At 56.9% G+C, this 23,943-nt stretch overlaps 1 protein-coding gene across 4 annotated transcripts in view; it reads right to left on the bottom strand.

The window, feature by feature from the left end:
* The window catches only part of CTIF (cap binding complex dependent translation initiation factor), a 250,086-nt gene that overhangs the window by 46,464 nt on the left and 179,679 nt on the right, over nt 1–23,943 (bottom strand). The gene's annotated exons all lie outside the window — the stretch shown is intronic.

Raw genomic sequence — 23,943 nt, 5'->3', positions numbered from 1 at the left:
GGCCAGGCCCGCAGGCCCCTCTCTGGAAGCAATCGGAAACTGAAGACTTGTGAAATCCTGTTCTCAGTGAGTAGCCCCATTACTTCTGAAACCGTCTGGAAAGCTGGTGATAAAAATAGATGATTACACAGGCGTTATTAAACTATTTATAGAATTTGAGAAAACCCCTTGAAATGCTCACGAAGATTTGGCCTATAATGGGGATTCCAGGATGACTCAGCCTGAAGCCCAAATCTACCCGCGACTTTGAACTTTGCCACAGACGAAGTCTTCAAAAGTCACATTAACATTTATAGGTCATTATTCCTCAGGGAAGCTGTACTGGGGGGAGCGCACATCTTTTATCGAGCCGTACCCCAAAACGTTTTCCGCAGGACAGTTAAGTAACAGCCTCGGGCGGTGCACACGGAGAGGGGCTGGGACAGGAGGGCAGGCCCAGCGGGCTCAGGAGGAAGGCCAGGATTTGTATCTGTGACATGGGGGTCCTGCCTCCTGCCTGCCCCTGGCAAACAGATGTGGATATAGATGTGAAAGCAGGGCCATGCCTGCGATTTTCTGCAAAGACGTGGACGGAAGCTGTTTCTATCAGCGTCCATCTGAACCGGCCCGCTATTACAACATGCCATTCCATTTGGTCCTACCCATCTGGACTCGATGTCTGCGCTGTGCCCAGCGCCTCAGGGTGCGGTGGCCCTGAAGGAAGCACTCAGGTCCTCTCGATGAGCTGGGCGCTCCAGGCTGCAGACCAATGGGCCCTCAGGTTGCTTCAAGGAGCCTTGGGTCACCTGTGGGGGTGGATGATGGGCAGTGGGGTGGGCAGATGCTTCGCGTGCTTTGATTCTGGGCAGAGCCCCTCTGCTTAGATCAGTTTCACATGGTTGAGGACATGCCTGAAATCGAGTTTGGAAAAAGTAACTCTGCTGCTAAAATTAATGTTTGAAAACCACTGGCCTATCGTGTGTATGCGCAACGGGTTCGAAATCCACACAGGCCTGGATGGTCTGACTCCCACTCAGTCCTCGGATCCAGGCAAGCCCCAGGATCTCCCACTGCCCCCGTCCCCTATGTGGGAAAGGGTAACAGGGCTAGACACCAAGACAATGAAAATCACCAGGACAGGGGAGACACACAATGGATGTTTGTCCTCTCCAGCTTCCCTGGCCTTCCCAAGTCGGGGACAAAGGACATCCATGCCAGGTGTGATGGGGCAGTCTGTCCCGCCTCCCCCACTTGCCAGCGTGTGGTGGCCATCAAAGCCAGGCAAGGGTGATGGTGCCTCTTAAGAGAGAAGGGATAAAAGTGGGTGGTACTGCTGACAGGTGACTGAATGACAGATGGCGGCAAGAGAGGGGGGCCGTCCACCAGGAGCTGACATTCTGGCTAGCAAGACTCTCACAAGATATTTTATTTCCTTGTCTAGACTGGAAGCCTCTTGATGTCTTTCTCTCTTCTTTGCCTCCCTCACATATCTGGCAGAGAGTAGTAGGGCTAGGTATAAAACAATAGCGTGGGGGCTCTTGTTGACTTGATTTGAAAGGAGGACTTCAAGATATTTCTGATGATGAGGGTGGCTCACTGAAATACTGGAAGAATTGGGGAAGAAAAATCTACCTTGTTTCCATGCATACCGAGGTGCCCCACCCCACCACACTAAGCTTTGCTCACCAGGGTTTGGGGACACTCTTCCTCTGGCCCTTGAAAAGCTGGCTCACATGCTCATCCTTCAGGTCCTGGCCTTGTCTTCCCTCCCAGAGGCCTCCACTCTTGCTCCTGCCCATCACTGTATCTTATTCGCTCTTCATAGCACACACCAAAACTGAAATTATACACGTGTTGGTGTATGTGCTCAGTGACCGCCTCTCCCGCCTGGGCTACTAGTGCCATGAAGGCAGGGGAAGTGGGTCTGTTTTACCCTCCAACACACCTCCAGCGATGAGGACACAGTGGGCTCAGTGAGGTAACTATGCAATCAAATGGGGTCTCTGAGGCAAGGCCGTCCTAGGAGGAGATATTGTTAAGGCTCAGGGTGAGGCAGTCTGCAGGCCCCTCTCTTCATTGGTGACCTCTCTGTTCGTTCTGAGCTTGGTCTTGGAATAAGGTCAGAGAGGGCACGAACACAGATGATTCTAGATTAGGCTGTAAAAGGCAGTTTTTTAGGAAAAAGGGTGGATGCTAAGATGGGAACGGATCCTTATCAATATGGAACCCAACACGACCCAGAAGAGGGGGCTCTGAGGTCGGAAAGGGTGTGTGGTCCTTACTAAGACGTGATGTCGTGGACAGACACTCAGACCTGCCATGAAACCTTGGGCAAATTGTTCACCTAACTGGGCCTCAGTTTGGTCATCCACAAAACGGGGCTGATGACATTTGCTCCATCAGGCCCAGGGCTGATGGTGAAGATTGAATGAGACAATGGATATGAAATCACATGCTCTACAAAACTGGGTGCTTGGTCTTCATGGAGGGAGACCGCACCTTGCTCATCAGCCCCAAAACATCCAGCTTGATCCTGGCCTTGCACAAGGTAAGACGACCCAATAGACTCTTCCTGAATTGATCCCCGTGACTGAGGGCTGCCAGCCAGCACTGGCCACTTTCCCTACATCAACTAGATTCCTTCTGTGAAGCCCCGTGCTGGGTGGTGGGAGAAGGCGCTATTGGCTAGAGCAGGTTGGTCTAATCTCGGCATTCTGGACATTCTGGGCTGGATTATTCTTTCTTGGGCGGGGGGCTGCCTGATGCATTACAGGTTTCTACCCACTCAATGCCAGTTGCAACCCCCAACTCTCATCCCCAGTTGTGGAAACCAAAAGTATCTCCAGATCTTTCCAAAAGTCTGTTGGGGACAAAATCACCATCCCAGAGAGCCACTGCCTAGAGTGACAATCTCACACTCCTGTCCCCTAAGGAGCCCCTTCCCAGGACACAGCAAGACGCAGAGGTTCGTGAGTAACACTGGGAACATGCAGTGAGGGGCACCTCTGAAACCGTCTTTAGAAACCCGAGGGCCCCACCGGACAGACAGAGCTCGCGGGACGCAGCACACACCCAGCCGCGGTGTCTGTAACCTGTCCCTCTGTCCCCTCCGGACTGCAGCCTTTTTCCCTCTGGTGGATTACAGACACAGAATTATGGTTTTCCAAACAAATGTGAGCCCTTATGTCTGATGATCCAAAAACCCAAGAGGGTAAAAATAAATCTGGGCTCTGGATGCGACAGCTCTGTGCCTAGGTGTCAGCACCATGAGCAAATTATCTTTCATCAGTCTGACTGTATTTTTAAACGTGAACAGCTTAGCACACTTAACACGACTTATTTGGGGGTGCCTTGGACAACAGATAATTCAGCTGCAGTCACCAGATGACACAGACACCTGCCTCCCACATCAGTGTGCCCAGATAAAAATAACGCCAGCCTGCTCACAGGTCTGCAGAGAGAAGGGGCAGGAAGCTGGAGGTACCGGTGGTGTCTGGCACCTCCTCACCCCCCTGCTGGCCCGAGGCGCTGGCTCTGCTGCGGGCAGAAGTGTTACCCAGGTGACGTGTGATGGTGTGTGGTGTTCTGACTGTGAGGAGTGACGACGGCCCTCCCCGCGCCACGGGCTCTGCCCACGGAAGGCTCTGCGGCCTTGGGAAGCATCCAAGGACAGCGCAGGGAGCGCTGTGGGCTTGGGCGATCACTCGGCCTTGCTGACCCCCATCTGGAGAGCGGGTTCATAGGAGGTACCCTACAACCGCTCACAGACACTCTGAGCCCCAAATGCCTGATTGCTGTCCCCGAGGGGTGAGGCCTGGAAGCTTCCACAGGCCTAGAAGCAAGGGGCTCAGGGGAGTGATCCCAAAGGCGCCCCTCTGCCTTAGAGCACCCTCCCCCAGCATGCACAGTGCCTGGGGTACCCCACTGACACCACACCTTTAAGGTAGAGCTGTTTCTCCAGCAACTCCCCACACGGTTAAACATCAACTACAACAGTTCAGGTGACCAGAAACTTGCCCTTCTACGAGAAAAGCAGGCCTGAGGATGGGAGGGGTGTGCAGGGAGGGAGTTAGGGAGGTTTAGACAGTCCTCCGGGGGGAGCACCACGGAAACGATCCATAGGGGTTGACCGCAGGAGGCCTTGGGTCCAGGTGGGACACGGACGAGGGTGTGGGAAACGCAGGCAGGGGCGGTTAGAGCAGGCTGCGGACGCGGCCCTTTTTGCTCTGGGCTGGGCACACCTGACACCGGAGGAGAGGCTGGGGCAGTAGAAACAATGGCCTGTCGGAAACTGCTGGTCTCCGACTCGAGCAGTGACACTTAGACGCTGAGGTCAGGGGGCACAATTCCCATCGCGCTGGTCCCTCGCATCAGCAGCCCTAAGGAATTTAGGTAGCAGTGCGCTTGCAAGTCTTCCAGGGGCTGCGCCTGTTCTAATCCCGGGTTCTCCCCGGGTCGGCCTTGGGGGGCCGCGGGGGCGCGTGTTCGGGCGCGCAGGCTGCACAGGGCAGCGGCTGAGGTTCAGAGGGTCACTCCCTGGCAGTAACGCCCACACTGATAAACTGCTTTCTGCTCCAGCCTCGGCCAGCAAGTCCCCTCTTCCTGTGCACAGACCCTGACTGATGCACAAACTGAAAAAACAGTGTTTTAAATGCAGAGTGGTGGAGATGTGTGCCATTCCCAAACTGGCCTCGCAGGGGGTTTCCCTCCTCTGCCCTAAGCCTGCAGGTGCAGGAACTGCCAGCCCGAGAAAGATGCCACCTGCCTTAGAACCAGGGATGGCCAACAGCTGGGCCTCCCAAGGCACGGGCGGTCCAGGCTCCGTCCTCGAGGGACCCATTATCTAGAAACATTCAACTTTTACACAAAGAGAGAGGGTTTTTCTTAATGGTCTGAAACTCTTCCCCAAGTGTAATTCTGTGTCGTCACGTGAGTGACAAAGCAGAAGGGGCACAAGGCCAAGTGCTGGGCCCCATTCTGGGGAGCCCGAGGAAAGGGCTGGTCATCCCTTCCAGGGGAGTAAGCTCCTGGGGAAAACAGGGCTCACCTCAGAAAGGGCCCAGAGAACACGGGCACCACTTTGCAAGCCATTTTAGGAAACATAAAGAAATAAAAGTATAAAGTGTTTGGTCTGGCCTGCGTGGCTCACTGGTTGATCACTGACCCATGCACCAAGAGGTCGCTGGTTCGATTCCCAGTCAGGGCACATGCCCAGGTTGTGGGCCTGATCCCCAGTGGGGGGCATGCAGGAGGCGGCCAATCCATGTTCTCTCTCATCGCTGTTTCTATCTCTCTCTCCTTCTCTCTTCCTCTCTCTCTAAAATCAATAAAGAAAAAAAAAAGTGTTTTTTGCTTTTTTTTTTCCTTAACGAACCTCTTCATTACACTGCACGCTTCCTTTAATATGGGGACTCCCTTAGGAGACTCCTGGCTAGATGAGAAGGTGACACGTAGCCCCACATCTGCGGTAGCGGGTGAGACGGCCCATTCTCAACAACAGCAAGTTGTCCCAACTCTCGGAAGCCGTATACATGGGAGCCGACAACCCTGGAGAAACGCGGGGGTGCACGGGGTGCTGACAGAGGACCGCAGTTACCTGGGTGCTTAGGACGGCAACTCCTGCTCCCATGGGCCTCCCTCCAGAAACTAAGTCATGGAGGGACATGACAGCCCTCAAGGGGACACCAGCCTTACCAGCTGAGGATCAAAATACCTGACCAGGAGGAATGCCACCTGCTTCTTCCTAACGTGAAAGTAACATTGGGTGAAACCAACACAGGAAATGAAGGCAAAACTAGCCACTTAGGATTTCCATGTTCTCTGTCATCCTTACACATGACTCTAGCTGGCTAATTTAGAGTCTATAACCATCCAATGTCCCTCCCTCCCTCCCTCCCTCCCACCCTCCATTACTTCCTTCTTCCCTCCTTCCCTTCCCCTTACTTCCTTCCTTCCTTCCTTCCTTCCGTACTTCCTTCCTTCCTTCCTTCCTTCCTTCCTTCCTTCCTTCCTTCCCTTCCTCCCTCCATGCACAGAGGTTCGTGGGTCTGCTCTGTCAGACACTGACTGTAACACGGTATACACAAGGGGACTGGGGGAAGGAGCGTTTGACATGCATCCTGAGATCTGCCGAACAATCAGAAAGATCTACAGGGTTCCGACAAACTTCGGGTCTGACAGTCACCTCCAGAGGCATCGGCTCCAATTCCACCTGCTTTCAATCATCCTCGGTGGTCTGTAAAGCTGTCCTAGTTTTAAAGCTATTCTAGGAAGAATGTCCCAAACTTCTTTCCCTCTACTTCCAACTTTTCTCTCTACCCTGAGCAGTTGGCTACTGAAAGGTCACCCCCCTGGCTCAGCCAGAGCCCCTTCTCTGGGACCACAAGCCGAAGCCCACCTCCTCCTGGTCTGAGACCCTTCCCACCTGGGTGGGGAGCTCCTGGGGTCAGGTCAGAGGTTGCTGGCTGGGAGTATGGCCGTGGACCTTAGCTCCTGAGTCTGGGTGGCCCTTACATCCGGTTCTCCCGTTCACCTCACATTTCCATCACTGCTATGCTAGGATGCTGGCTGGCGGCTTCCCGACATGACTTAAGACTGACTCCAAAAGCTCACCCCTGCCTTCAGCTCTGTGCCTGGCCGGGAGGAGCACATCTGTTGAAGGGGCAGCAGAGATGTGAGAGGCACTGTCTGAACGTCTCTAGGAGGAAGGAGTGGGGAGCAGGAACCGAACTGGGGATCAGAGCAGGGGAAACGGGGTAGGGCACCCCTGGCACTTCTGTGGGGGCCGCTAGGCAGCAGGCCCCAAGAATCCTGCGGGGGTACAGGTGCCGCCCTCTCTACTTGGTGATGGCATACCATCTTCCACAAAGCAAGAGAGAAGGTCACGAGCAGAGAAGACCCTGACTCAAATTGCTCAAGTGCGGACGCCCGGTTGCCAGGACTGAGCGGGCAGGGGCGGTGAGGGGACCCTCTGGGACTCAGGCTCTCCTTCCAAGCCTTTCCTCACCTTCGAGAACATGGCGGGACCCAGGGGCACTCCAATCGAATACCACTGGGGCGGCTGACACTTTGAACTTCTCCACTCCTGCCTGGGCCTTTCCACAGTGACCTCAGAGAAGTCTTTGGGAACAATTTCTAGGGGAAGTAGATAAGTGAAGAGGAACTTCAGCCATGGTAAGGATTAAAAAGAAAGGGAGGGAAGGGGGCCACGGGCTGCCGGCTGGAGCCGCGGCCACACAGCAGGCCACCCTCCCCCAAGGCACTCTGTTTACTGAGCCATCACCATGGAGGCAGGGAACATTTTGTCAGAAATACCGAGCACAAAATATAGTGGGCACTAAATACTTAATCTTATTGGCACCACCTACAGAAGCCAGAGTTGTAAATGGCTGCGGGGAAAAGGTCTGGGTTATATAAAGCAGCAGGGAGCAAAGATAGCCCTAGGCGCCCATCCCAGGCCTCTGTTGGTTTTCCGGAAGCTGAAATCTAAGCCTCACCGAGGAATGAAATGATAAAATGACACCATTTTCCCATGAAATGGCAAGAGGGTCAGAGGTGATGGGCTGCGCCCGCCCCGCCCTGTTTCCGGCCGCAGGAGCCTCCTCACGTGTGAGCAGAGGCAGTGGTCTCCCGTGGGCCCTGCCCTGTGCTGGCCGGAAGGGACCCTGCGGGAGGGTACAGGCCACAGGCTGTCTCCCCTGGTCGGCCTGCAGCAGCCTCGGTCACCCACTCCGGGCTCTGGACGACTGAAAACACAGGTTCTGCCCCGAAGCAAGTGGCCCTCTCCCGGCCGCCTGCCTTCCCTGGGCGCTCCCCCCGGGGCTCAGGGCCCTACAAGCCACCCAATGCTCCCAGGCGTGTTCCTATTCCCATCGCCCTCTGAGCGCCAGGCTCCTGCTGCCCCATCGCAGCGGCTACTTCTGCTTCGCATTCCGAACACGACGGGCCGCCTGTGAGCTCTGGGTCCTACCCTCCACACTTGCTGCTCCCACACTGCCGGTCCCAGCTCTGTGAGTGGCGGCCCCCTTTCCAGTGGCCCAGGCCCCAAACCTCGGGTCACCCTGGATTCCGACATTCTCTTCCACCGAAGTAGATCCAGACCCTGGTCTGCCTGTCCACCCTCATCGATCCCCACCAGCCCTCGCTTAGATGCCCCCTAACATCTTCAAGCTGGCCTCCCTGCCTATCCCACCTTTTCAGACTACTCTCAAACCCGAACCACCCCATTAAAACCTAAGGCAGGTCTTGCCTTCCCTGCTCACGACAGCCTACAGATCTCTGCACAGGGTGGGCCCTGCCATGGCTCAGACCTGATGTCCTCCTACAGCCCCACCCCGACTCCCTCCCCTCACACCCCTGGCTCCTGCTGCTCCTCCCTGAGGTAGGGACACTCCTGCCTCAGGGCCTTTGCACTGCTGTTTCCCTTTGCCTGGATGTTCCCTCAGTGTTGCATTAACTCATTCCTTCTTGTCTATCCTTGGTGAGACCTTCCCTATTTTTTTTTTTTGTTAATCCTCACCTGAGGATATTTTTCCATTGCCTTTTTTTTTAGATAGAGTGGAAGGGAGGGAGAGAAAGAGAGAAATATCAGTGTGAGAGAGACACATCAATTGATTGTCTCCACATTTAGGGTCAGGGATTGAACTTGCAACTCAAGTAAATGCCCTTGACTGGGAATCGAACCTGTGACCCTTTGCTGTGTGGGCTGACACTCTAACCACTGAGCCGCTCCAGCTAGGGCTGTCTTAGGCTTCAATGGGCCCACCTGGGCTGCCAGGCTGACAGTAGTCGGCAAGGGTGGGGTAGACACTGGGAGGCCAGCCTGAAGGCTCTAGGGGCGTCTAAGTGGTGGGGACTCCGTGAGGGCGGACAGGCAGATCTGGGTCTGGGTCGGTTCAGAAGGAAGAGCTAACAGGATTCGCCGAAGGATCGGAGGTGCGTGTGAGAGAGAAAGCTGAGTCCAGTAAGGCCCGAGTTACAGCAGGGCCTCGGGTCAACCCTGATCCCTCTCGGGCCTGGTTTCCATCAGTCCGGAGTGGGATTCTGTCTGGCGAGCCAGAACACAGAAAACCTGCGGGGTGACTCTAGACAGGTGTCTACCTGCTTCAGACTGGCGTCACCCCCTCTTGGCTTGTGTCATTGTGTGAGGCGTGTACGTGCCTTCCCTTCTGCCCCCAGGTCTACTCAGGACCTCCAGGACAGACGTGACATTCCTAGGAGATCTGTCCCGGGGCCGACTCTCCTGAGCGGGCGGCGTGTGCGTGCGGACAGGTGCGGGGCCACAGGGGAACAGCGACGGGGGAGGAGAGGTATATTTGGGAACACCACGAGGTGGGCCAGCTCACAAGCCACCAGGAGGACGTGTTTCCCTGCACAGACGAGGCCTGTGACGTGCCGCTCCGGCCTCCAGGGTGGCGACTGCAGGCGCCCTTGGCTCCGGCCGGGCGGGGTCTGAAGTGGGAACTTCAGAACGGGACTTGGCTGCATTCCTCTGAAATCCCCGGCCTGGGAGAATGAGAGCTGCCGGTCACGTCCTCCCCTCGCACGTCTGTCCTCTGAGGGACCTGGCCCCGAGCCCCGGGCGCTGAGCAGCCCCTCCTGCTCCAGTGCGTTCTCAGTCTTTCAGGAAATGTCTCCAGGCCTGGTGGGTACGTGTATCCGGGAGGTGGGAGGAGGTGGCCGAAGCTGGGCCCGGGCCAGAGGGCTCTGTGGGGCGTCCTGTTAGACTTGGCAGCCTGCCCCTTGGTGACTCAAGTTCGCTGGTTGTCCCCTACTCACAACACCCTCCTTGAACTCAGGGCTCCAGAAACAGCCTTCATTCCCCAAGGCCCCAAGCAACACCTTGGATGCTCATTGCCATGGGATCTTCATTCATTCACACTCCCCTCCTGCTTGAAACTTCCTCTCCAGTTGACCTTAGGCTAAATGCCCCTGGGCAAACTACGTCCTTCGTCTGGGTCTCAGAAAAGGAGAAGCTAGACTCACAGCCCTTGGGTCCTCAGCTCCAGCATTTCAGCCTTTGAAAGAGGAGGTTATCCTTCAAGGGTCACATCTTCCACCGGGATCATGAGGCCCTGGGAGTAGGAACTGTCCTCATTCCATCTCTCTCCCCGCCGCGACACCTAGTAGACAGCCTGGGCACTGGACAGTCACACATGCGATTACATCCAGGTCTGCTGCCCGCCCAGCTGAAGACCGTCTTGCCCTCTGAATCCCTCTGGGCATCGGTGAGTGTGTCCCTGTCACACCGCCCTCACCCGACACGGCCACATGACTTCACGTCTTCTTTTCCCCACCGAAGTAGGAGTTCTAACTCAAACCAAGCAACAAGACTGATCTCGGTGTCCTCTGACCCCATTTAATCCTTACAACAGCCCCAGGTAGTGGCATTATCATGAACCCCATTTTACAGAGGAGAAACCTGGGTCACAGCGCTTACAAGCTTCCTGCCCAAGGCCAAGCTTGTACAGGCAAAGCGTGTACGTGGCAGAGGTAACACTCAGCCTGGGGCGAGAGCTGGCGTCCGCACTCCTAACCACGGCCCCACGTTCCCGTGGGTCTCTCACGACGAATGTCTCGTCTTCCCAACAGAGCCGCAAGCTCCCTGACAGCAAAACCAGCCCCCGCGTTACCCTTCCAACGCCGCTCTTGTTTTGAAGACCCCTCCGGAAAGTCCAGGCCCTTTGCAATTCCAGATATCTTTTGGGATCAGCTCACCCGTTTCTATCAAAAAGTCTACTGGGACTTTGAGACCGTGTTGAACCTAGAGCTCAGTTTGGGAAGAACTGACATCTTCACAGGATCAAGTCTTTTGATCCACGGACACGTCCTTGGTTTTGATTTACACTTGGTTGTATCTCCCCAGAACCTCACATCAGTGCGCGGAGAGCAATCAGATCAAAGCAGTTCCTGTCGCTATGATCCCAAACCAAGTCCAGCTGAACGGTGCCAGCACTCGGAGCACAGAGGGTCAGCACCGTGCTAGCCCTGTCCATGCATGTATCCCATCACCGAATCCTCCCAGCAACTAGCCCCACTTTACCAACAAGGAAACTGAGGCTTACAGAGATCCAGAAACTCATCCAAGACCACACGACTAAATGGCATCCTCCTGGGTCCCCCAGCTGAAGGGCCGGCGGAGGGAAGGTGGGCAGAGGGCTGTCTTGCTCATCATCACCCAGGGTCCTTCCTGACCCATCCCTGCATTTCTTCAGCCTTCCTAGCATCGGGGTCCACTTCGGCCTGTCCCTCCAGGAAGACGGTGAGGCCACCCCCACCCTGAGCAGCAGTAAAGTGCTTGCTGTCCTTTTCCCTGCAGTGACCTGTGCCAAGTGAAGGGAGTCACTGTTCTGGGGGGGACACATCACAGGCCCGACCGTTAGCCCTGAAAGGCCCTCAGGGGGCTTCAGGCCACTTGTTTACAGGTGAGGGCCGAGGCCGGGGAGGAAAGCGCTCGCCCAGAGTCCTCCTACGAGTATGGGGCCGAGTGGGACCCAGAACTCAGCGTCCTGGGTCCGCTGGGCTTGGCGCCCGCCCTCCTCGGGGCCACAACCACTCATACAGGAGGTCCTCAGAGTGAGGCCCTGTCCCCGAAGCTGGGTGCTCCAGTCTTTTCCTACCCTCCTCCTGAAAGGGACAAAAGCAAAAAATGCAGGTTTCTCCTCCCCCAGCTTAAAGGTCAGAGGCCAGCCACCCACTGGTCCCCTGCGGGAGTTAGCACTCGGAGGCAAAACGGGGGAGCGAGAACTCCAGGTGGAAAGAGCTGCACCCCCTGAGCAGCATTTCAAGGGCAGCAGTGTCTGCCCCACCCTCACTTCCTCCTGGGATCCTCCTCCCGGGGAGAGGTGACAGCCTCCCAGCCCTCAGCTCGCCCACCCCTTCTGTTCCGCCAGGGCACGGGAAGCTGTGCAGGGTGGGAGCAGAGAATATCCCAGGAGCCCTTAATCTAAACTGCAAACGGCCTTTGCAAGACAAGCAGACAGTGCAGCCAGATGCACGCTGTCTGGGAGGTGGAATGCGGAACGTAGCAACCCAGACACACACACACACACACCCATCCCCTCTTCCCTCCAGGGAGGGAGAACACACAACCAGGAGACCGAGAGATGGGGCTTATCGTGGTCTCTTGTTGCAACACCTGAATTGGGGGCAGCTGCACTGAAGGCCCCGCAGTGCAGGCGGCTAAGGTCTGGAGCTGGGCTGCACAGCTCTGAGTGTCACCCGCAGACAGACAATCACTCGGGAGAAGCCCTTGGTGCCTCACGGTCTTTCTCTTCCGAGAGGCAGAGGTCCCCTCCCTTCCTCCTTCCCTTTTCCTTTCCGTATTTAAGATGTGAACCAATGTGGCCAGTCTGCTGTGCCGAGCCTCCTCTGCCCGTCCCTCACAAACAGCGAGGATTGGGTGGGCCCCAGGCGTGTCTCCTGGCTGCGATGTTACAGCTGCTACCCTAGAGCCTGTGAAACACACTGCTGCTGTCCAGACCCCGGCCCCGCCCCGGCCTCCATAATCTGGTGGCCCAAAGTCCCATTCGAAAGGCCCCTCCCAGGCTGCTGGCTGAACCACATGGACTGGCTGTGGTCCCTGGCAGGACACAGACAGAGTGACAGGGGGAGGGAGGAGCTTTGGTGCAGTGCAGGGAGGGAAGGGGCTCCGGAAGCCGCCCGTCCATGCCCTGCCCCCAAGCAGGAGGCTTTTATGGAGCCCGTGGCTGCCGGATGAAGAGGGTGGACGTGGCAGTGGCGGTGGAGAGAGGAGGAAGGCCCTCTGGGCTGGGTTGGGGCGAGGCCAAGGAGGGAAGACAGCTGTGTCTGGGGCATGCCTCTCCCTTCAGGCCCAGGCTTGGACTCTGTGCCCCAGGAATTCTAGTCTAGCTAAGAGCAGGTAAGGCCGAAGAGAAACTGACTGAGGATGGCGCCTCTCACCGATCCAGGCCCGTGTCCCTTCTGGTTTCTGCTCAGCACTGGACAACTGAAAGGCACTAGTAATGATTAGCACACCTGGGATTTACTGGGTGTTAACCACGTGCTAGGCGCTGTGTGAGACGCTTACACGCAGCATTTCATTTAATCCCCATGACAACCCTGTCAGCATCCCTGTTATGCAGACGAGGACATGGAGGCACAGAAAGATGAGGTCGCTTGTCTAAAGTCGCATAGTGATGGAGCTGGGATTGGAACCTGGACAGGAATGTAGCTCCTGAGTCTAGCCAGGCTTACAGTACTCTCTGCTGGGCTTGGGGGACCTCAAAGTGTCTGCTGGCTGATGCTTAGCTTCAGGCAGAACCAGTCCGGGTGTCAGGGGTTAATTCTGCCCTGGGAAGGAGGCTGGAAGAGAAACCTTCAGCTTGGACACCCCTGCCAAACACCAGGAACGCGTCTCCTGCGAAGGAGGAAGAGGCACAGATTTTGGGATGAGACAGAACTTCAGATCCTGGACAAGTCATTCAACTCTCTGAGCCTCAGCATCTCCATTCATAAAACTGGGCAGGGTTGCTGTGACAATGACCTAACCCAGGGAGCATCTGAAGTGGCATGCCTGGGGCCGTGGCTCTCAACTTTGACTGCAGCTTTTACTCACCTGGGAAGCTTTGGACAATGATGATGCCCAGGTCCCGCCCCCCAGAGATGGTGATTCAATTGGCCTGGGTGCAGCCTGGGCACTGGCATTTCCGGAGCTCCCAGGTGCGGCCCAAGTACACAGCAGAAACTTGGTGAACAGAAGCGGCCGTGGCTGCTGCTGACACCGAGGCCACAGCCAGGTTCTAAGTCTCAGGCAGTCTCTTAAGAACCCCCAAATTCCTTCCCTTGGGCTTGCTCCCTGGGACTTCTAACTTTTGAAAGCCTTTTGCTCCCCGTGATGGTCCTGGAATTGAGCCAGGCTCCTCATCCCCTGCAGAGGAAACGTGAGCTAGCTGAGGTGAACAGGTTTCTGCAGGACGGCAGGTGTGTGCACCGGAGGAAATCCTCCCCCAGCGTGGAGATGCCAGGAGCCCGAGGAGCGCAGGCACCGTGTGGGGCTTCAGGATGCATCAAGGCCACCCAGACCTTCTCGAAGGGCATCCCAAGTCACGTCCTGCTAATTATTTTTCTGATTCCACCAGAGCCAAGCTTAGGTCTGGAGCCTGTAAGAGTGAGAAACATCGGTGCACTCCTGGCTTTTCTGTGAACTTAAACGAGAGGGAGGGAGGAAAGGAGAGGCAGATGGAAGGAGGGAAGAAAGGAAGGAGGGACAAAGGGAGAGAGCAAGGAAGCAAGGGAAGAGGAAGGAAGGAAGAAAGAAAAGAAGGAAGAAGGGAAGGAAAAGAGGAAGAAATCCACTCCATTGTCTGGTTTTGCTAGAAGCAAGGAGCCAAAGGCAAAGCTACCCAGTGTGGACAATCTCATGCTCACACATGCAGCAAATAGCTGAGGGCTGAGAGCTGGTCTCTTTCGGGTGTGCTTTTCAGGAACAATAGGGAGATTCCTAAGGAGGATGCTAGTGTGGCTTTCCCTGAGTATGTATGTGAGAGGTGGTTCACAGGTACACACATGTGCACATGTGTTCATTCTGCCCAAGCATCCTGCACTGGTGGTGGGTGCTGATGCATGTTACGTCCAGGGGTCCCTGCAAGCAACTGAGCTGGAGACTGACCAAGTCCCTCCTTCTCACTTGTTACATTCGACTGGTCACTCCAGAGTCAACCCTGACATCATCCTGGATCACTCTGACCCTCAGGTCCCACTGCCACTGCATGAACGGAGGCTCCAAATCACACCTCCCAGCTTCCGCAGGAGGCTCCCAAAAGGAGTGCCTTGGTTGGTCCTTACAAAGTCCTTGTCAAGCACTCCTCCACCCCAATGCAGAGGGAGGTTCAAAATGCCAATCAGGAAAATTTGCCTTTCTCCTTATAACCTTCAACGGCACCAGAACGACCAAAGTGTGTGGTCCCCACTCTTTGGTGGGGCAAACATGGTCCCTCCTGACCTGGGTCCACCTTCTTCCCTCTGTCTCTGCCTCCAGTGCACACTGCCCTCCAGGAACATCACCTCCTTTCTTCTGCACATTTTTCTTTCCTGCTTCTTGCTTTTGCTTGTGCTCATCTGTTTGGCTGGAAAATGTTCCTCTGCATACTTCTCCATTTGGTATGATCACCTCAGCCACTGAGACCCATCCCCAGTGTCTCTTTCCCTGAGCCTCAGCCTCTGATGTTGCCGAATGAGGTCTTTCTCTTCTGGACTCCCAGGAGATCTGTGTGTGGGCCTCTATTCAGCACAGAGCATACAGGTTTGCGGTGATGGGCTGATCTGTGTGCGAGTCGGTCATGTTATGAGAAACCCCACGGCAGCAGAGGGTCCCTTCCATTTTCCCACTAGCAGGCTGCCTGGCACAGAGCAGGTGCCCGACTAATACAAGAATAAACCTCTACGTGGAAAAGGCTGTCGACCAGTGTGCACATGAGCAACGTGAGATAGAAAGAGGGTCCATGAGAAAGAGAGAGAGAGAGGCTTGCCGAGTGAGTAGGGGTCAGGCAGCCATGTAAGGCTGGTAGGAGTGTGTGTTGACTGGGCTACTGGGGTCAGTGTTCAAGAGGGCAGGGGTGAATGTGCTGTGCTCCACTGAGGGCAGCCTGTGCAGCTTCTCTGGGCTGCCCCAGGTCTGCAGGGACAGGGCAGCCTGCACACTGAAATCCCAGCCGTGCACAAGGAAGCATCTGCAGCTGAGAGAACAGAGCAGGTGCGGCGGGCTGGAAACCCAAGGTGTAAAGCCACAAGTTAGTGTCAGGCTGACACACTCAGGCACAGGTTGGAATGTGCCCTGTCCTCGCTCCCCAGGTTGCACCCCACTCACTCATCAAGCCCTGCCACCCAGCGCCAGGGACAGCCGGGTGCCCGGGTGAACTGTGCTATTCTGGCCACCGACCAGGGCGCCAAGCCTGGACTCCTGGATTTCTTGGACCTGTAAAATTTGATGATTGCCAACGTTTTATTTTGCTAAGGATGTTTTTAAAAAAGCTTTCATCCATCATTTCATAAAAGAAAGGACAATGTGATGCCAAGATGGTAGGAAGGATGCAGTCTCAGAATAATGGCTGGTCCTTCCCAGACAGGGCAGTTGGCAACGGTTCCAACATGCCGCACAAAACCATGCTGGTGCGGCTTGCCCTGGGGACCCCTCTGGTGTGAGGCGAGCACCCGGGAACCACTCTGCTAAGACACTCTCAGCCCGTCCCTTGTGCGGGGCAGCCCCGCGGCTCTCCCGGGCTGAGGCACTCGCCTGGTGCACAGGAGGGCAAGGGCAGCAGTCTGCCTCACTCAGCAACAGGTACATGTTAATTGGGGATAAAGGAGAAAACCCTTTGCAATCTGGGGTATGCTGAAAATGCAGGCTGGGGCAGGGGAGAAGGGCCCGCCAGGCAAAGTTCCCACTTTCCGATCCTGCCCCCAGCTGGCTCTGGTTCTGAGGCTGGTGGCGTGAGGGTCATGGAGAGAGGGGCAGCAGCTGTCCCAGGTCGCAGGCGCTGGGCATTCCTCCCCTCAGTTCCCCACGCATCCCCAGCCCCGTTTCTAAGGCGCGGGGAGCCGAGGAGTCTGTGTGGCCCGGCCAGTGCAGTCCAGAGGCTCAGAGGAGGGAACCCAAGCCGGAGGTGAGGCCGAGCACTTCCCCTACCAGCCCCAGGAGCTGCCGGCCTGTCGCTTCCCAGAGCCCCTGGCACCTGACCTGTGGCCCTCTGGGTGCCCCGAGGGCCTGGGATCCAGGCCAAGAAAGGGAAGCTGGATGCTGAGAGCACCTTGGGGGTGGGTGGCATTCATGTCCCCTGGGCACCGCACGCTTTAAATAGCCCAGCTTCTCTCGGCCTCGCAGTCCCGTCACCCCTGCCAGCTCCCTCCTGCACTTTCCACACCAGAGACGGCTGGTTTCTAGGTCAGAATGGGGAGGAGGTGCGGGCACAGGGCGACCTGACTTCCTCAGGCACTGGAGGTTACAGAAGGAAACCACAGTCCCCCCTTCCGCAATCATTCAGACTCTCCTCCAGGCCAGGCGAGGGGCGCAGGGCTTCTCACAGCTCTCCCCGACGCCCCGGAAAAGGGCTCCACCCAGGCCACCTTCTCCTCGAGTCAGCGAACCTGTGACCAGCACCCCCACCGCAGAGAGCCTCTGCCACCTCGCTCCCAGCGCCAGGCTCCCACAGGGCCCGCTCTTGGTGGGGCCCAGGACCGACCGCACCTGCCGCCCCACCCCACCGGGTTCCTCTAACCCAGGTCTTTATTCCGCAACTCTTGCAGCCAGAAACCATTACAACGCCTTACATTTATGTGGCACTTCACAGTTTACAAACTGTTTTCACATCCTGGGTTCATGAGATCTCTCCAACCGCCCTGTGCAATGTGCAGGGCAGATATAAATAATCCCCATTTACAGCCAACGAGACCGAGAGCCAGAAATATTAGGGGATGTATCCAAGCTCTTATGTCAAATTAGTGATACAATCGAGACCGAAACCCATTTGCAGGGCACTAAGAATGTTCCTTCTCGCCCTTTCCCGCTTCCTACTCTTGGGTGGGTGGGTGGGGGGAGGAGTACCGAGAGGAACACAGATGGGGGGGCAGGGCCACATGTCTTCGCTCCCAGGCCCTGAACCCTACTGTTGGCTCCATAGGTCACTTTCACAACCCAGGACAAAAATCTCACTAGATATGGCCTCAGACCGCCTGGCTCCAGCCGCCCTCGCCAGGCAGACACAGACGCACACAGACACACACAGAACAGGCCGTTATCTCTCCTGTCCAGCCCGTTTCCTACACTTCTCAAACAGCAGATCTCTTCCAGCCTGGCTGCCTCTGCTGGTCACCACCCACAGCCACTGGCCCCTGGGGCCGGGCCAAGTCCCCTAGACGATGACGCCGAGTCCCTGCTATCAGACAGTCGCCTCTGCCCTCCCAGCCGCCGCCCCCAGAGTTCCCTGGAAATGTCCCTCTGTAGGCCCGGCCCCCACCGGGACGCATGGCTTTGTCTGCACACACAGCTGACTTGTGTTTGCAGGGACAGACAGGGGCTGGCGCTGGGGCCAGAGCCAGGAGGCACTGGGAGGGTAGGGCAGTCGGGGAAAACACAAAGTCCAGAGAACAAACTTTTGCAAGCAAGCCCTCTGGGGTCATTTGGGAGCTAGACAACAAGGAGGGGGCTTGCAGAGCCAGAAGCTTCACGAAGGCAGGGATGGGGTCTCTGAAACATACTGGCTGGTCTGAGCACAGGAGAGCTATGCCAGCCAGAAGGGGTGAGATGACACAGGGGACCCCGAGGAAGAGGGAAGAGACAGATGGGCCTCTGAGCGTGCCCCCCACCCCCCACCCAAACCCAGCACCGCCCCCAAGGTGCACAGAGGGTGCTCAATAAAGATGCTTGTTAAACTGGACTGGCCCCTGGCCATCTTGGCCCTGTGGGGCTCTCATTCCAACCAGCTCTCAAGAATGCGGCCTCTTCGGGCCAGGCTGCAGGGAGAGGAAGCTGGGAGGAACAGGCTGTGATATGCCAACACCACGCTTTTGAGCTTCCCTTTGATAAGGCCCAGGAGCCATGGTGTCTGTGGCCACACCACGCTGCCGAGACGATGCACGTGAACCCACGCGGCAGAAAGCTCGTGGGAGCGCGCTGTGCTCAGCGGCCCTCACCTTCCTGCAGACCCCTTGCGACCTCGCCTGTCTTGAACCCTGGGCTACTTGACCTGGTTCTGAAATGAAGCCACAGCCTCTGAGAGCAGAGCGGGTAACGATGAATCAAGTGGTTTGGGGGTGGGGAGAGGGAGTTAAAAAGAAGAAGCAAAGTGTGGCGGCAGCGCAAAGAACGCTTCTCTGGGGCGGCGCTCCGGGCCTCCAGCTGCCTCGGCTCACACCCCAGGGTCCTCACTTCTCAATAATTTAGAGCGTTAGAAATGAGACAGCTTGCGGGTGCAATCTCTCTCTCTCTCTCCTTCCTTTTTCCTTTGCAGTCTGATGTCCTGGCCTCTCAGGCTTGCCAGGTGGTAAGGAAGGGGCTGGTTAAAGGTGCCACCACCCCTTCCTCTGGTCTAGACAGGCGACGGAGGTGCAAAGCCTCATCAGAGAGACGGTCTGCTTCCTCCGGGCTTCCGTGGCTGGGGCCTGTCACAGGAGACTCAACCCACCACCTGACCTCAGGTACTCAGGGCTCACAGACGCCCAAACGCCCAGGACACCCCCGGGCCCCATGCACCAGGACCCGCTTTAACCTGGAGCTGCAGCCTCCAGCCCTTGGGGCCACCAGGTGGGAGTGGATCTAACAGAACTGAGTCTCTTCTTTGCCCTTTTTCATGAATCATGAGGGTGTTGGGCTCAAAAGCAGCAATGGGTCTGCCACTGGGGAGGAGACACCTCTCTTCCTGTCTCAGTGGAGAAGGACTCTCCTGCCCCCAGCAAGACAGGAAGGGAGCAGCAGACCTCCAGCGCCACTGAGCTCTGGTCTGGAAGCTGTCTAGATTCTTTGGGTCATAAGATGACAGTGGAGAGGTCCCAGGACCGTGTTTAGTCTGCACGGAGGAGGCTCTGATCAACAGTCATCTAAACGGCATCTTCTTATCTCGTTTCTATGCCATCTGTTGTCTACCTTACACCTGGCCCTGCCCCCAAGACAAATATACTTCCGGCCAACAGGGGCGCTCAGGTGGCGGCACCTTCTGGGAAGGCACCGGGCTTTGGGACTAGGGTCCATTCCTGCTTCTGTCACTGACTGGCCGTGTGACTTCAGGTGTGTTTCCGAAGCTTTCTGGAAGTTTCTTTACCCATGTGGAGGAGGGGGACTATCAATAGCCACCTCACAAAAGTCCAATGGGCACTTAGGGGACACAGTGTTTGCACACAGCAGGTACACACTGATCGCTGACCGAGAGAAGAGGAAATGGTGTTCCTGGTCAGACACCCAATAGAGCCCCAGACACTGGGGGAGCGAGCCCTGTGCTGGCCGGCCCTGGAGGTCTGGAAGGGACCCTCAAACAGAGGTTTCTGGCATCAGGCAGGAGCCCAAGGGGCTGGAATTTGCACGGGGGTGGGGGGGGTGGCTTTGTGGCAGAACTGCCATTGCATGGCTGAAATCTTCCCTGCGGTCACCCCCCAGGGTACGAAGATGCTGGGTTGGACTGGCAGGGCCTGCACACAGGTGAGGGCAGCCTTGAGCGCTGGCACCCCCTGCAGGCCACTCTGCCTACCAGGTAGGTACGGACGCCATAGAGGGTGAGGGGGAGCAGCCAGGACAGCAGACACTCCCAGGCTGGGAGACACTTGGATGAGGTCAGCTTTTCACGGGGCGCCCCAATGCCCAATCAGTTAGCAGCAGGTAACTGGGGAGAGCCTGCCCACCTTTGGGGCTGGATTCGAGGCAGGGTTATGCTCAGAAGTAGGGGAACTGGAAGCTGGGGGGTTAAAGGTGGAGGAGGAGACGCCCAGGGTTACAGGAGGCCCTGCCTTTCTCTAACTGGGTGACCTCGGGCCAGGCCGTCCACCCTTCTGGAGGTTTCCTCGCCCATAAAATAAGAAGTGACTTCAGTGGTCCCTTCCAGCTTTGTCCATTATGCTAAAGTAGACGAGTTGGGCACACACAGGGTGCCTGTGTACACAGGCCTCCCCAGCCCTGGACCCCCACGCAGCCTTCTCAAGCCCAAGCGCCTGAGGGGTTGTGAGAACCCTGCTGCCCAGTGGGGAGGCTGACCCCCCAGACCAAGCGAGGACACGGAGGCCAGAGCGGGCGGAGCCAGGCAAGATGCTGGCTGGCTGCAGACTGACTGTCTCCTCTACAGAAAGTATGTGCTGGGGGCGGAGGGGTGGGGGTTCTGCAGAGAAGGGGGGGTGCAGCACGAGGGCTGTCCCGGCTCCCGGGCGGAGGGCGGCGAGGGCCCGGCACTGCGCGTGTGCCGGCATCGCCCCAGCCGGCCCTGGAAGCAGCAGGTCCATGAGGACGGGTGGGTGGACCACACGAGGTGGCACCTAGAACCTCATCCTGGCCTACCAGGGAGCAAAACAGTCGCAGGGGAACATGGGGACTCCTCTCCTTATCTGCCTCAGTGAAACCCTGCTGTCCAGAACCCCCTTCCGGCTGGCGTGGGCCCCAGACTGCCTCCTGCCCAAGACTGACCAAGGCCCAGAGCTGGCCGGGAACTCACTTCTTTTTTTTGTTTTATCCTCACCCGAGGACATTTTTGCATTTATCTTCAGATAGAGTGGGAGGGAGAGAGAGAGGAACATTGACGTGAGAGAGACACATCGACTGGCTGCCACCCACATGACCACCTACACAACCCCAACCAGGGCCAGGGACAAACTGCAACCGAGGTCCATGCCCTCAGCAGAAACTGAACCCAGGTCTCTGGTCCGCGGGCCGACGCTCTAACTGCTGAGCCAAACCGGCCAGGCCAGGAGCTCACTACTCTTAAGGTAGACGTTTTCATTTTGGATTTAAAATGTCTGGGCCGGACATGGTGAGAAGCAAGAGCTAGCACAGGAGTGGGCCAGTGTGGTTACCACGAGTTGGGGTTACCGCCTGGCTGGGCAGCCTGGGACTGGGGCTGGCGCTGCTGCCTGACACCCTCCGCGCAGCCGGCCGGCCGGCCATGGCTGCCTCACTCCACCTGCTCTCCTACAAGACTGCACCCGACCTCAGGCTCCTCCCACCCACAAGCCTGTGCTTTGGCCTCTCCTTCTGTTTTCCTCTGTCTGCCCCAATTCTGCCTCTTCTTTCATGCGGCCTCCTCCAAGGAGCCCTCTCCAGCGCAGTACTTAAAGGGCAGGCCTCCTCCTCCGACTTTCCTAAACTGCTCTCTGGTGGAGCTGGCTCTGGCCCACCAGCAGGCTCCACGTATCTGAGAGAAGCCAGCAGCTCCGGCTCACGGGGGTTCAACGGTGCAGAGCACGGGCACCCGGGAAGGCGCACCACCAGGGTTTCCAGAACGCTGCGTCTGAACTCCGAGTCCCAGCACGTGCTCGCCTGTGGGAGGTCTGCGTGGGGCCTCCCTTAGAAAGCTTGAATGAAGGGGGGGTTAGCAAGAGCCCAAGGAAAACCATGCTTTCTGCAATCCAGGAGCTCCTCCTGGAGGAGGAACCATAAGAGGCGCAGACAAACTGAGGTGTTTTGGTGGATTTCAATGGCGATTATGTTCGTGGGGCAAGCAGGTGTAGGAGATAGGTATTATGACTCTGTTCATTGAAAGAGTCAGTTGAGGGTAGCCAGACTTCGAGATCTGTCCAAAGTCACCAGCTGACTGGTGCCAGACCAGGGCTAGAAGGTAGATGTCAGGCTCTGGGCTATGTCAATGATTTCTTATGCCACATGGCAGTAAGTCATTAAGAGGAAGTCTCTGTGGCCTGCCGGCTGAATTCCAGGTGACTCTGCTTTCAACCCCATGTTAGAGAAATTATGCCTCTAATCAAACTTGTTTTAACACTCAGAGTAACGCAATGGCTGTTGCCCAATGGGGTCAATGGTAAGGGTGAGCCCAATATGTGCAGCTGCTCCAGAATGCATTTATTCAACTATAGATAGATATCATAAGCTTGAGCTGGAGCCCTGCCATCCCTGAATACCACCGAAGCTACCCCCTCCTTTGGTGCTTCCGGTGGGAGTGGGGGCGCTACATGGCAGCACGGTGGCCCGAGGGCCCTCCGCTTAGTGGGTCTGGTGCAGAGGATCTGAGAGCGCACGCACACAGCCACACAACCTCTCTGCAATGTGCATGGTTCTGGCTGGGCACTGTCGAGAACGGGCTGATGGAGCGCAAGGGGCTTCCCCATGGGGTGGGCATCCCAGGAGGGGACTGCTCTCGCCTGAGCAGCTCTGTCCCACATTCCAAAGTAGCATGAAGATTGTTCTCTCTCTGTGAACTGGAATCTGGAAGGGCCACCAAAGAGTTAAGTGAAGGTGGTCCCTGCAGGTGGGACTGGGGTTGAGATGGGGCCATGAGGGGCTGGGACCATTTCTCCCTGAAGATTCAGAACTAGGGACATGAGGCAGCAGGGGAAGGAGTCTCTGTGAGTATGTGGGGAGCCCTGACTGAACTGAGGGTTCTGAAGCCAGCTTCCCTATACTGATGTTCTGAGGTTGCTCCAAGAGTTCCTGGGTTGGAAGGTGACCCCAGGGGTCACACAGTCTAGTCCTTGCTTCACGGTCAAGAGTCACCATCTCTGGGGACAGAGATGCCACCAAACAGGGAAAGGTATACAAGAAGAAACTAACAACTGGGCATGATGCAGGCTTGGAGTATTCACATGATGCCCATTGATTGGCCCAGGGGCTGGGAGAACCTCTGTCTACCTCGAGGGGCCTCTCATTTATCTAGGGGAGATGGAACCCAACTACCCTGAAAGCAGGGGGTTCAAGACAAGTGTGTCTTTCTTGCTGGGTGTTTAAATAGTCCTGTCATCCGCTTTCCACTCCCCCCCGCACCCGCCCCCCGCACTCAGTGACTTCCTGGCAAGTCGCTCTTATTCATGCCAGGCACCCCGAACACAACCACTGCAGGTAGGTGTGGGTGAACGGAAGGTCAGGGGAGGCGTGCCCACTGTGGCCGGGGAGGGCGCCCAGGGTGGGGGGGCACACTGGGCACAGTCCTCTTCGTTCTCCCCACAGGTGCCCAGTAGGCCATGTGCTTGGTGCCCAATCTGGAATATAGGCCACGTGCCCTTGCCTGGGAAGCCCGTTCATCTTTGAACATGGAGTCCAAGTTCAAAAACACCTACTGACCTGTCCTTCTGGAAGCTCTCGGAGCCCTTTGTGGCACTTGCCAAAGGAAGGGGAACGGAGGGAGAGGAACACAATTTCCACACCAGTCTGCACGCCCCGTGGAAGGCAAGCCCAGCCTCCAGCCTCTGGGCCGTGGGGGCCGTGCTGGAGCACGGCTGTTCCACGCACCTGCGTGGGAGCAGGCTCTTGAGAGGAGGTGGGGGACCGAGGCCTGCACTGCAGCTTCGCGCCTTGAGGGACAGGCC

The sequence above is a fragment of the Molossus molossus genome, unplaced genomic scaffold, assembly GCF_014108415.1.
Source record: "Molossus molossus isolate mMolMol1 unplaced genomic scaffold, mMolMol1.p scaffold_m16_p_6, whole genome shotgun sequence".
Lineage (NCBI taxonomy): Eukaryota > Metazoa > Chordata > Mammalia > Chiroptera > Molossidae > Molossus > Molossus molossus.
Note: the sequence above shows the minus strand (reverse complement) of the source record. Positions and strands in the feature narration are given on the sequence as shown.